Raw genomic sequence first — 15,438 nt, 5'->3', positions numbered from 1 at the left:
ATCAAAATCAAGGGCGGAATCAATGAAATTGACGTAACACAGCTTGTTTTCCTCTAATTATCTTCTTATTAACCGATTCTGAGCTTTCACAGATTCAAATGACAAACAGACAGCATCTCGGCTCTGAATCACACACTCTAACTCCGTTTTAAATGAAACATCAAGATCGGGTATTTGTAGACAAGTAATTCCGCTTGAAACCATCTCAAACGAAATTACCAGTTCATGCGGAATTACTTAATTCCGTGCGGAATTAGTAATCTCGCTTGAACTCTCTAATTCCGTTTGAAATGTCATTAAGCACCTTTCAACCGGAATTACCCTTTAATAATGTTTTCTTGATTTCCGTGCCTTGATCTATCTAATACAATACAAGACTTGATAAAGACGAAGTTAACAGACATCAGTGCATCAGCAGACTCCCCCTTGGATGTTGACGAAATCTTTAGCATCCAGTCTTCAGTCTTTAGTCTTGATTTATCGTTTTCTGTCCTGAATTGTCTTGACATTGCAAAGCATCCTTCAAACTTTTATCTTCAAACTCCCCTTTGAATGTTAATCCAGAATTCTAGACTCCCCCTTTCGATGACTCCCCCTCTTGATCAACAGGAACTTGAATTCTGGTTCAAACTTTGACATTTTCTTTGCCATAGGTATCTTCCAAAACTATTTCCTGTTTCTCAAAAATATAACATTACAAACTATTCATACTAACCATCTTTTGTTGTTTATCAGTTTTCGAAATCCACTTAAGTATTCAGGTCTAAGTTAATGACCCTGATTACTCAATTTATCTACCAAGTCCAACTTAATGACCTTGGCTGATACATGACAGCAACAAAACTGATTTTTGTTCAACATTTTCAAACATTTTTCTAAAAATTACAAGTTTCAATTTAATGAACTTGTTTTGACTTTCCCTTTTCTCAATTAACATGATAAGCTGTTGACTCATCATCCAGCTTAGAATCTTTCTGCAACTGCTCCAACCTTCTGAATCTGAAGATCAACTCCCCACTTTGGTTTGTCAGAAAATAAAGCAGAAATGAAAAATCTTTTTGGATTTTTTATAAAATTTCTAAACTAGAAAGCTATAAAATCTTTTTGAGTCTTGGAATTTTTAACAGAAATGCAATGCAGAATGTAAGTAAACTATTTGCAAACATATTTTTGGTGAGCGTGTTAGGGAATCATATCAGCTGACGATAAGTTACTAGCACCATTAAGCTTTATAACATACTAAGTCTTAAACAATTCACTTAGATTGTCGATATGCTGATCCTCTTAAATTTTCATACAAACTTCAATCTGTTCAGGATACGATTTAGGTGAATTAAAGACTTAAACTTATATGTGTGTCCCACCTCTTGAATATACTCCCGTATCCACATCCCAATATTCAGTCTTACGGGTGAGTATGCCTAGATGATATCTGTTAAAGGGTTAAATGCGAAACCGTGAGAGCTCAGGTCAGAACTTCCGTTCAGCAGAGAGATGACGGTTCGACTTTAGGTGTGTTCCCTTTAGAGAATCTTTTCTTCAACAACTCATGATTAGCATTTTGCAATGTTTCATCATTTTTGTACTGAGGGTGAGCTTTATTTCAAACAAGATTTCAGGGGTTACCTATATATCCAAGATTTGTTCCCCACAAAATAAGCAAGTTTGAATTTTAGGTTTATATCCAAAACAAGATTTACTGAATGTATAAAAACCTATCGACACATCATCAGCGAGACTGTTTAAAGCTTTAAATCTTTACAAATCTTTAGCGTACCACAACTGTCAAGCCGATGTACTATCATTTTCCCTTTTTACACAAACTCTTTTTCAATTTTCTATTGTTTTTGGATTTTGAAATTTTCTCATGTTTTTGGATTTTTGAAATTTTTTTACTGTTTTTGGATTTTCTGAAAATATAATACTCCCCCTAAATACGAAAACAAGTAAAAAATCGACAAACCATTGCAGATTGTTTCTCAACATCATCATCTACAATGTTATCCTCATCAACGCCAATAATCCCATCCAACACCAATAAAAGCTTCATACCATTTAGTTTTAAAAGATATTTAAAACGAGTTTTGTCAAATGCTTTGGTATGTAAATCAGCTTTCTGTTCGTCAATGTGGATTTTCTCAATTCGTATCAACTTCTTCTCGAAACAATCTCGGATGAAGTGATGACGAATTTCTATGTGTTTCGTTTTAGCGTGATGAACAGGATTTTTTGTTATATTTATTGCAACCTCATTATCAACAAAGATAGGGGTGCTAAGTAATTGCAAACTGCAGTCGCGCATCTGTTGCTGGATCTACAAGATCTGAGAGCAGCAACTGCTAGCAGATACGTACTCCGCTTCACATGTGGATAGAGCCACAAAGGTCTGCTTCTTACACTGCCAGGTGACCAAACGTGGTCCAAAGAACTGACAACCCGCTGTTGTTGATTTTGCATTAACTTTGAAGATTCCGTAGTCGGAGTCAGAATACCCTTCAAGCGTGAAATCGCCTGTTTTTGGATACCACAACCCCAATGATGGAGTTCCTTTCAGGTAGCATAATATTCGTTTCACAATCGCCATGTGCGAAGCTCTAGGGTTTGACTGAAACCGTGCTGCGAGGCACGTCGGATACATGATATCGGGTCTTGAACCAGTTAAGTACATCAGCGACCTGATCATGGAACGATACATCGTTTCATCTACCCTGTCTCCGGTGAGATCTGGGTTTATCCCATGATTCGTTGCTAAAGGGGTTGAAGCTGGAGTAGATCCTGACATCTCAAATTTCTCTAAGATATCATGAACATACCTTGTCTGGTGTATGAAAATTCCCTCAGGTAGTTGTTCAACTTGAAGTCCCAAGAAGAATTTCATTTCCCCCATCGATGACATTTCAAACTTTTGCTTCATAACTTTTTCAAAGTCTTGGCCCAAACTTTCATTCATTGAACCAAATATGATGTCGTCCACATATATCAGAAGTATCAGAAGATGTCCGTCGACCTCTTTGGTGAAGAGAGTGGCATCCACTTTTCCACGGATGAAGCTGTTGGCAAGCAGGTGTTGAGACAATGTCTCGTACCAAGCTCTCGGGGCCTGGTGTAAACCATACAGCGCCTTATCCAGTAAATAGACCTTGTCGTTGTGGATTGGGTCGGTGAAGCCCGGTGGCTGTCCGACATATACCTCCTCTTTTACCTTCCCGTAGAGAAACGCCGATTTCACATCTAACTGAAACACTTTAAATCCCTTCCACGATGCAAATGCCAGAGAGATCCTAATTGCTTCAAGTCGAGCCACGGTAGCATATACTTCGGTGAAATCTATACCCTCCTGCTGACTAAAGCCCAAGACTACGAGTCGAGCTTTATTTTGAATAATAACCCCTCGATCATCTCTCTTGCATTTAAACACCCATTTTGTGTTAATCTTCCTGTGACCATCAGGAAAATCTACTAACTTCCACACTCCTAATTTCTCAAACTGGCTCAGTTCCTCCTGCATCACGTTGACCCAAGAATCTTCAGTAAGCGTCTCCTTATAGGTCCTTGGTTCAATCTGCGAGATTAAACAACTAAGTGAAAACTCAGTTTGTAACAGAGCAACTGTAGAGTAAAAACAAGTAAGCCCTTGATCAATTTGTCGTCTAGTGCGGACGCCTGATTGTAATTCTCCAATAATCAGCTCCTCTGGATGGTATGAAAGAGTTCTTGGCATCACCTCGCCTGGAACATCTACCTCGCCCTCCAGATTTGTGATATTTTGATCTGCATTTTGTTCACTGACTGGAATAGTTTGTCTTGAAATCTGAATTTGCTCCCCCTCAGAATCTGAATCACCGCGATCAAATACTGGTCTGTTCTCAGATTCTTTATTATCATTCTCTGTCGTATGATTATCATGAGGAACTTCATTTTGTTGAATATCATCATGTTCTCCAGCATTGCTTGGACCGGTTTCATCATCATTTGAAGTTTGCCGTCGACTTCTAGAATACTCAGCTGGAAATCTTTCTCCTGATGACTCATACTCTCTCAGAATATCCAAGTCATCAAAGAAATCTTCTTCTTCTTCCTCTTCTTTTTCCTTATCAAACGAATTCCACAAAGTTTCATAATGAAAACGCCATGAATCTCCTGGATTATGCGGTGGCATTGTATAGCCTTGATATTCAACATTATGTGCCTCAATAATCCGCTTCAAGCTTGGAACATAGACTCGTTTCAAAGGAGTTGAGTAACCCATAAATATTCCTTCGATACTCTTTGGACCAAACTTACCAAAAGGCTCTAGAACTGTAGAGGGAGACCCAAAAGGTTCTAAATACTTCAGGTTCGGTTTGCGGCTATTGATTAGCTCAAAACATGTCTTGTTGAATTTCTTTACAGTAAGAACCCGGTTGAACGTATAGCATGCAGCTGATACTGCTTCTGCCCAAAAGTTAACAAGTAGCTTGGAATCAGCAAGCATCGTCCTGGCTGTTTCAATTATCGTCCTGTTCTTTCTTTCAGCTACTCCATTCTGTTGTTGAGTGTAAGGAGCACTAAATTCATGCAAAATACCCCTTTCATCGCAATACTCTTCCATCTTGATATTCTTGAACTCAGTACCATTGTCACTACGTAATCTTCTAATGCGTGTTTGGTACACGTTTTCCATCTTCTTGAAAAGCGTCATCAAACGATCAAACGTCTCATCTTTTGACTTCAGAAATAATACTCAAGAAAATCTTGAATAATCGTCCGTGACTACAAGACAATAGAGATCCCCAGTAATGCTTTTGACATTCACTGGACCAAACAAATCCATATGAAGTCTTTCTAAAGGTCTCGAGATTGAATTTTCTTTCTTCCCGGGGTGAGAATTCTACTTCTGTTTTCCATTGATGCAGCTAATGCACTCCCCCTCAAGATGAAAACCTTTCACATGAACACCAGTAACCAAATCATTGTGCACCAGATGATTCATTTTTCGCAAATGTATATGACCCATTTTTCGGTGCCACAGTTGTGATTCTTTTTCTGTTGCTCTAGACATGAAACAATGAGCCTGACCCGTGGTTGTAGTTGCTACACTCATGTCCAACACGTACAGATCATTGACTCTTGGTGCTCTTGTTAGTGCATCACATCTATTGACTTCGTCTTGTATCATGTAATAGGATAGGTTAGGATAATCAGTGCACGAGGTTCGAGAATCGAAGTTTAGGTGTTAAGGTGTTGATTTCGCTCATAGTTGATATTGGTCATTTGGAGCGAAATCAGAAGGTTCTGATTTCGCCCCAAAGCCACCTGAACCCTTTGGAGCGAAATCAAGTCACTATATATAGTGCACTTGTTTGTTTCATTTGGCACGGAATCAGAATTGTGTAACGAAGTGCTGCCAAACTGTTCTCAGGTTGTAATCAGTGTTAAATCAATACAAGAGACATTATAATTACTTTGAGCGTTCGTTTCATTGATTCCGCCTTTGATTCGGATTAACAACTCTTCTGATCGACTCATTCGGGTCCAACAACGATCCTACAAGTGGTATCAGAGCACAGGAGAAAGAGTTTAGCTTAATTGCATCAGATTTCTATCTTCTACTCCTTCTTTCTTCAACAGAACAAACTTTAATGGTCAAAATCTGTTCAATTTTTCACAGACTGTGTAAAAGTGGATATTAACAAAGCCTTGAAAGTTACAGGACAAAATTCGGCCTAAAAATGACCAAGATTGACCTCGGATCTGATTTCGCTCCAATGAACTGTGGGGTTTCGCTTGAAAGTGTCTTCTAATTTCGCTCGAGATCTTGATTTCGCTCTAGAGGATTTTGTTAATTTCGCTCCAAAAGTTGAGCAAACAGTTAATTGCGCTCCAAGTGTTGTCCTAATTTCGCTCTTAATAGCAAAGACTGCTATTTCGCTCCAAATTGTAACTTGATTTCGCTTGAATTGTTATTCAAGTGATTTCGCTCATAGTGTTATTCCTTGATTTCGCTCGAAAGGGAATACTTGGTTAAAATCTGATTTCGCTCAAGAGTTATATTTCGTTCGAAAGTGAACTTTTTCGCGTCAAGATCATTTCACGACAACCGAGTGTCAGTGTATTTCAGATTATTTGATACAGATTAAACTGTTTGTGTTTGTTTGTGTTCTCGGGTGATTGAAGATGTCAAGCAACGGTGAAGAATTTTACAACACATTTTACAACGCGTTCACTTCCGAATCGAAAGATAGAAGATCTGAGATGAGAGAATATTCAAGAGAGATTTCGGAGAATTTGAAGTTTGAGAGCATGTATGGAAGCCAACAGAAACCACCGAAGCTAATGAAAGTTGAAGATTATAACTGGTGGAAAAACCGTTTTGAGGGTTGGGTATAAGCTTTCGCTCTTGAAAGTTGGTTAAAACTGAAAAATGGATATACTGCACCAGTAAAAGAGGGAGGAGAGTTGATAAATGAAAAAGATTTCACAGACATTGATATAAAAAATGTTGTGGCTGAATATAAAATGATTACATTGATCAAACAGTCAGTGAGAGAGGATATTATTTCGTTACTTGAACAAGAGAAAACTTCGAAGAATTTGTGGGAAGAGTTAGAGAGAATATGTGTTGGAAGTAATGAAATTGTTAAAAACAAAAAGAAATTGTTGCGTAAAGAGTTTGATTTATTCAGTTGCATGAAAAATGAATCTATTTGTAAAATGATCGAAAGATTTGGGCATCTGAAAATGGAGCTGGCCAGACACAAAATCACATATACTGAAGAGGAGGTGGTGAATAAATTGTTTGATTCATTGCCAAATGATCAAGATTGGCAATACTTCGCTCTAATGTTGAAAAATACCATCAAGCCTGAAGATTTAAAAGTGGATTTGCTGATTGAAAGGCTTGAAAGCCATGAGTTGGAGATAATGAGATCTAAAGTAAACAATCCAGCTTATCAGCAGAATGTGGAGCTTTACTACCAAGGAAATGTACCACAGGCTGGGTCTCCAAGAACAACTTTTTCTGCAGAAAGCTCAAATTCAGTGAATAATGAAAGTCTTCACAGTGGTTTTCATAGTGGATCTTCTTCAACAACTTCAAACCAATCTGCTTCCAAGAATTTATTTCAGTGTAATATCGCAGTGGATTTGAAGAATGGGCAGAATTTCAACGAAGGGTCAGCAAGACAACAGATGGTTTTCTTGGCATCTGTACTTTAATCGTATGAAAGTCTCGTTGCAGGGAAAATTGGCAACACCAACTTGACGAAAGAAGATTATGATCAAATCGATCCTGAGGAGATGGAATTGATCGACATAAGATGGTGCATGGCCAGTGCAGTGAGGAGGGCACAGCGCTTCATGGATATAACTGGAAGAAAGTCTATTGGTGGACCCTCTACCAAGTTAGGCTTTGACAAATCAAAGGTGACATGTTTCAAATGTAAACAGAAAGGTCACTTTAAGCGCGAGTGCAGAAATGATTATGCTGATGATTCTGAAAACCCGTTCAAAGAAGATTATTACAAGAAAGCGATTTATCATCAGAACAAATCTGAGCCTCCAAGATTGAAGCAGCCTGAAGAAAAATCAAGGGCTCATGCAGTTATTCATGACGATGAAGGTTACGACTGGAGTCAAGTTTGCCCAGAAGAAGATGATGTTGGATATGTATTTGTAGCTGATGCTGATCCTGATAGATGGTGAAGAGCTGATTATGCAAGATGGGAAATCAGAAAATTAAACGAACCATTCAAAGAAGCCCGGAGAGCAAAAAGATGGAATGATGATTTGGAATGTTACATGGATCCACGGGGTAATCCAGTTGTTGACCCATCAAAAGTGGATTTTGAAGCTGTAACAAATTTGCTTCCAAGACAGGCTACTTTCAACACAAAAAGGTTATCTGATAAAACATATCTGCTGGATTTGGAAAGCAAGATAAGAGAAGTTTGTGAAGCAAGTCTACCAAAGGTGGTAGAAATGAAGAAGAGAAAAGAAGAAGAGATAAGAAAGCTGGTTGAAGAAGTAAAGATTACTGCGAAGCTTGCTGCTGAAGAGGATCAGAAAGCTGAAGAAGAACAGAAAGAAGGAAAAGAGGAGAACAAAGAGGAAGATCAGAAAGCTGAGACAGAAGAATCGGTGCTGAAAAAGATTGAGGTAAATGAATCTTCTGACTTGTTGAATGCTGAAATTGTTAATGAAAATGAAAACAAGTGTAGGAATTGCATAGAAATGTGCAAAGCTTGTACTGAAAAAGATGATATTATAAAAACTAAAGAAATTGAAGCAAACAAACTTGAAAATGTTTTCAAAATAAAATGTAAAGAAATGGTTGAAACCGAGGAAATTTTGAAATTAAAAGTCGAAAAGCTAACACAGAAATGTCATGGTCTTGAAGAAGAAAATAAGACTTTGAAAGAAAAGTGTAATGCTAAATGTGTTGATTGTGTTGAAAAAGAATCTAAATTTCAAGATTTACAAAAACAGTATGATTCTTTAAAGTGGTCGAGTCAGAGGGTACAAGAAGGTTATGATACTTTGAAGAGCCAAGTCAAAAGTTTTGATCAAAGATTGTCTGTATCGTTAGTCACTAAAGAAATGTATGAAAGAAAGTTTAAAGAAAAGCAACTTGAATTGAACAAATGTGTTGATGAAATTGCTAATCTTAAATAAGTCTTGGCTAAAAAAGAAAAGGTTGTAACCAAACTTCAAAGTTATCATAACTCTTCGTACATTCTCGAACGCATTTTCAACATCACACCGGATGACAAAGATACTGACAAGAACAAAAAGGGTATTGGTTCAGAATTTCATCAGGTACCACCACCATTGAGAAACAATTATACTTTTATGATGAGGAAAAGGTGGCAAAGGGTTTGAACATAGCTGACCAGTTACCTGAAAGTATCGATGTGACTTACTCCAAATCTGATGATGCTAATGATTCAGAGGTGGTAAGTAAGGTTGTTGAAAGCGTTTTGAAAGATGAGTATACAAAAGGTAAGTCTGAATCACACGATGAAGATGAAGGAAATCTTTATGATAGATATTTGAAAAACACAAAATCTGAGAAAAATTTGAATGATGATTCAAAAGGATTGGTTTATACCATGATTGGATCGGACAAATTATCCTTAGATGTTGTATTCCCGATTCGGAATGTGATTTCAGAAAAGGTTGATAAAGTTTTCAAAATGGTTGAGATTGAGAAGTCTAAGATTCCAAAGTTTGCTGGTAAAGGTCATAAATCTTTTAATAACAAACCTGGTTTTAAGAAGAAAAACATGAAGGCTGGTTTGGGTTATAAAAGGAAACGAAATTGGAAGAAACATGAAACACAAAATGTTCAGGCAAAAACAAGTTTTGTTCAAGGAAAAAGCTTAGCAGAAGAAGAAAAACTCAAAATTGAACAACAGTCTAATGAGTAGTTTGATGCTAAGAAAAAGATGCAACAACAGGCTAAGGATGTTTCAAAGAAAGTGTGTTTTAAATGTGATCAAATTGGACATGTTGCACGAAAATGTCCCAATCCAAAGCCTGTTGATGTTGAAAAACAGAAATATGAGGATGTGAAACCAAGGTCAACCAGATTTGATTCGAAACAAACTTGGAGGTACAATACAAACAAGTTTGCTTCATATCAAACTTGGAAATCAAACCCGAACAGGTTCGATTCAAGACAGACCTGGAATTCTCACACACCCAGATTCGGAACAACACAGAGTTGGAAAACATCAGTTGATATGACAAAACCTCAATAGTTTTGGAAACCAAATGTTGTTCAGAAACAAAGTGTTAAAAAAGAATCACATTGTCACACCCCCAAATTACCACCTAGGGAGTGTCCCTGTTAGGCGTGTGACGACTAGTAATGAGCCACCAATTACATTGAATCACAAGATTAAAATGAGTTCCATTGTTTAATAATACTGAAAATCCCAAACGTAAATTATCCAAAACCATAAGTTCAGCGGAAGCGTAAATAATCCATAAAGTAAATACTAAACGTTCATGATAATTAAGTGTTTGACAAATAAGTCCTCTGCATGACCATGACCACTTTCGCCCACCAGCCAGCAAGTTCCTGTATTCCCAGTACCTAAGAACCTGCGAGCATGTAACACACGTATCAGACAAAGCTGGCGAGTTCACAGTTTTAGAAAACGTTTGTTACCCGTTGTATGTAAAACAGTTCAATAACCAATGCAAGTAATATTGTTAATATCTCGTTTCCGAACAATGACGGCTCCTGAAATACACGACTGCCCTTCCCACGTACTCCTATCTAGTACTGGGCCAGACTGGGTCATTAGTTCACCTCCGTCCTCTACAGGAGCGGTGTGAGGGTGCCAAACCTAAGTAGCGCTACTAACTAATACCCGATGAGGGACTTACAAAAGATGATAGGTGAGAATATTAACCAATATACCCGTTTTTACCCAAAGACTTATCCCCCCATGGGATACCCCCTGACTGTCCCCAACCACTGGGACACATGCTCGAATGTAGTGAACTCACCTTTGGTTTGCTCGGTAAATCTAGGGCACGTATCTCAAGTTGGTCAATTGGTACCTATCGTGATTATCCATAAATAATCAGTTTGGTTTACACAACTTTTCGCACGTATTTGCAACTATGTTAACATATAAGATCACGTATAAATAAAATCCTTGTTAAATAAATTGTGATTAGCATTCCCTTAAACGTACACTTGTACCTAGCAGCCATACCATCAGATTGTTTGTACATTGCGTAACACACAAATTCACAAGTTATAAATACATCCACCATATCATTTTACAGGGAGTCAATATCACCCGTTTACCGGCCCTTATTACTAATCCAATGACACCAACAATTCATTTAACAATTATCAATTTCATCCCTCAATTCCCTTCTAACTTTCTGGTCAGAATTGTGCATGCAACCACTTAATCATATCATACCCATAAATCGATAACATTGCATTTATTAACTGGCTAATTTATAACAATTTGACAAGCATGCCCTCGGCCGGATGTGTCGAACATCGACTCATAGCAATAGATATACATCATACACCAATTCAACTAATTTTGCATAGGCTCACAAGTAATCACAAACACGCATGCTACTCCTCGACTACTACTTAACATGTATCGGAAACCGACTGCTGGCCCACAAGGCTGGCCCGGCTACTACAGTAACCTGGACCCGACCATGTTGTGAAACCGGCCCAAACGGTCAACTAATCTGCATGAATGCATGTGCCTAGTGAGTATATGCGGCCCAATAGGACAACTTATTCCATAATCTCTAACGATTCAGCAATAAGCAATAACTCGTACAATCCCGATGTAACCTGTTAGGGTATTTAATCCAAACCAAAGTCTAATTCATGCGCACAGTACTTATTCCTGTGGTCCGAGGTTCAATTCAACATGCATTCTAAGGAGCAATTGGAGCATGAAATCATAGTAATACCTTTACAGTTTAACATGCATGACCCACAACCCTATTCATATTAGAAAAACAACCAATCATAGAGACCATCAATCGAGCATCCATCTAGGCAAACCATAAATCATATTAATCCTGATGCCTATAGATCACACAAACCGAATCCAGATTTTCTAGCATTAAAATCTGCATCATAACAGGTTTATCAAGTACGGTTCATCATTCGGACATCACGAGGTCGGTTCGGATGAATAATAATCCATCTCCGATCATACCGACGCTACCGATTATCATAATCCCTAAACGACAATTGTTTATTCGCATCATATTTACGTTAAACACATCACTGTTATATCGATCTCCTATTATCATTTTATTAATTACATCGACAAGCAATTCTATTCGTTCACACACTATGATTCATATATAGCATACAATGAGATGGTTAACAGAGATTCCTAATCGTAATTCAACATGCAGTATTGTACCCAGGTTTTTCACAGTTACACACGACAAGATCACGAAGTCAACGATTTGCATGAAGATAAATTTTACTAACCAAGAGAGGAGTGTTTTCCGATTGAAGCTTCTGCCGCCACTAGTTTTGAAACGTGTAGGGTTTGCAATATGATAGTGGTCATGCATTACTCTCTAGTCTACGCATACATATAATAGAGAAGGAAGTTGGGCCGAGTTCTCTAATATTAAGGGGGTTGGGCCAAGTAGGATTAGGTTAAGAATTATTAATGGAGGTTGGGCCAAGATACTATAAGTGATGGCGGCCTAACGACTTCTGCATGGCCCACACAACCCCGTAACTTCTGCATGGCCCACACAACCCCGTAGCCCCCTAGCACCAACATACACAATCACATTTAACAATCAGCGAGTTTACTAAAGTCATGAGTGCAAAATAACTTTTATCATCGAAGAGAGACGTGATGGAAAGAAATAATAATAAAACGGGATCGCGTGACGAAGGGGCACTAACCTTGAAAGTTCGGGTTGTCACATCATCCCCAACTTGAAAGAAATTTCGCCCCGAAATTTGACAAGTAAGCCCAAGGCGCGACGTGATTATCAGGGTTGTTGCAGATTTTGCTCAGGTGTGACATCATCCCCAACTTGAAGAGGAATCTCGCCCCGAGATTCACTAGTTTTGCTTGATTCTTCTTTGTCTTTGGGAAAGAGATGAGGGTACTTTAGTTTCATCTGATCCTCGCGCTCCCACGTGAACTCCGGTCCACGTCTTGAGTTCCAACGAACCCTCACAATAGGAATACGACTGTGTTTACGCACTTTGACCTCACGATCCATGATCTCGATGGGTTCTTCTACAAACTGCAGCTTGTCGTCGATCTTTAACTCTTGTAAAGGTACCGTTAATGGGTCGTCAGCATAGCACTTCTTCAACTGCGACACATGGAATACATCGTGAACATTACCCAGTTCAGTAGGTAACTCCAATCTATAAGCCACTTTACCGATACGCTCCAGAACCTTAAACGGCCCAACATATCGTGGATTCAGCTTGCCACGTTTCCCAAAGCGCACAACCCCTTTCCACGGTGATACTTTCAACATAACTCGGTCATTCACTTCAAACACTACCTCCTTGGCACGCTTGTCTGCATAGGCTTTCTGACGATCACGAGCAGCTGCCATACGTTCTCTGATTTTCACGATCTTAACTGAAGTTTCGAGTACTATCTCAGGACCTGTGATCTGACTATCACCCACTTCAGCCCAGCAAAGAGGTGAACGACACTTCCTCCCGTACAGCGCCTCAAATGGTGCCGCCTTGATACTGGTGTGGTAGCTGTTATTGTAGGAAAACTCGACCAACGGCAAGTGCTTCTCCCATCCTTTTCCAAAATCAATAACGCATGCCCGTAACATATCCTCTAGCGTCTGAATGGTGCGTTCACTCTGACCATCCGTTTGTGGGTGATAGGCCGTGCTCATATCGAGACGCGAGCCGAACGACTTATGCATAGCCTGCCATAACTCCGAAGTGAAACGAGGATCTCGATCAGAAATAATAGAAGTCGGCACTCCGTGCCTAGAAACCACCTCTTTAAGGTACACTGCTGCGAGCTGCGAATACTTATCTGTCTCCTTGATTGCTAAGAAGTGTGCTGACTTTGTGAGACGGTCGACAATCACCCATATAGTATCGTTCCCAGCCTGTGTTCTAGGTAGCCCCGTAACAAAATCCATAGCGATCTGTTCCCATTTCCACATGGGTATCTCCGGCTGCTGAAGTAGACCCGAAGGTTTCTGGTACTCTGCTTTGACCCTAGCACATGTCAAGCACTTACTCACGTATGTTGCGATGAGAGCTTTCATATTCGGCCACCAATACAAAACCTTGAGGTCTTGGTACATCTTATCGGACCCTGGGTGAATAGAATATCGTGACTTGTGTGCTTCGTCCATCACAAGCTCTCGAAGATCACCAATTGAAGGAACCCATATTCGTTCCATGAAGTAGTAGATACCATCAGTCCGTTGCTCGAACTTCTTCTTGTGTAGGCCTCGTAGTCCTTCAGCCTCGATATTTTCTTCCTTTAACGCTTCGATCTGAGCTGTACGGATCCGAGCAGGTAAATCAGAGTGAATAGTAAGCTGTAGGGCACAAATACGCTTCGGTTTTGGTTCTTTGCGGCTAAGAGCATCCGCTACAACGTTAGCTTTACCCGGGTGATACTTGATAGCACATTCATAATCATTGAACAACTCTACCCAGCGACGCTGACGCATATTCAATTCTTTCTGGTCGAAGATATGCTGAAGGCTTTTGTGATCCGTATAGATAGTGCATTTCGTGCCGTAGAGATAATGTCTCCAAATCTTCAGTGCAAAGACCACTGCTCCCAACTCCAAGTCGTGTGTCGTGTAGTTTTTCTCGTGTACTTTCAGCTGACGAGAAGCATAAGCTATCACCTTCTCGCGTTGCATCAACACGCAACCGAGTCCCTGAATCGAAGCATCGCAATAAACCACAAAATCCTCGGTACCTTCTGGTAGAGATAGAATCGGCGCGCTGCATAATTTTTGTTTCAAAAGTTGGAATGCATCCTCCTGTTTCGTTCCCCATGAGTAAACTACCTTCTTCTGTGTTAATGAGGTGAGTGGCTGAGCAATCTTCGAGAAATTCTGAATTAAACGACGATAGTACCCTGCTAGACCGAGAAATTGCCGCACCTCCGAAGGATTCTTTGGTGCCGCCCAACTTCTAATGGCGTCGATCTTGGCAGGATCCACATGTATGCCCAACTCATTAACTATATGCCCCAGAAAATGCACCTCCCGTATCCAAAAATCACACTTCGAAAATTTTGCGTACAGTTGCTCCCTCCTCAGGAGTTCTAAGATGAGGCGCAGATGCCGCTCATGATCTTCCTTGTTCTTGGAATAAATTAGAATGTCGTCGATAAAAACGATAACGAAGTCATCAAGGTATGGCTTGCACACGCGGTTCATGAGGTCCATGAAGACCGCTGGTGCGTTGGTTAACCCGAATGGCATAACCAAGAACTCATAGTGGCCGTATCGCGTCCGAAACGCGGTTTTGGGAACGTCTTCTTCCCTGACTCGCACTTGATGGTAACCCGACCTTAAGTCGATCTTGGAGTAAAAACTTGACCCTTGCAGCTGGTCAAACAAGTCGTCAATACGAGGTAAAGGATAACGGTTTTTAACCGTCACCTTGTTGAGCTCGCGATAATCTACACACATCCGGAAAGACCCATCCTTCTTCTTTACAAATAGTACTGGGGCTCCCCAAGGGGAAGAGCTAGGTCGGATGAAACCCCTATCCAACAGCTCTTGGAGTTGGTTTGACAATTCCTGTAGCTCCCCTGGCGCAAGACGATAAGGAGCACGAGCAACCGGGGCTGCCGCTGGGGCGAGGTCGATCTGGAATTCCACCTGACGATGTGGAGGTAAACCAGGGAGTTCCTCAGGAAATACGTCAGGATATTCACGAACAACTGGAAGATCCTCAATTTTCCTTTC

Source organism: Helianthus annuus, chromosome 2 (genome assembly GCF_002127325.2).
Source record: "Helianthus annuus cultivar XRQ/B chromosome 2, HanXRQr2.0-SUNRISE, whole genome shotgun sequence".
Taxonomy (NCBI): Eukaryota; Viridiplantae; Streptophyta; class Magnoliopsida; order Asterales; family Asteraceae; genus Helianthus; species Helianthus annuus.
Note: the sequence above shows the minus strand (reverse complement) of the source record.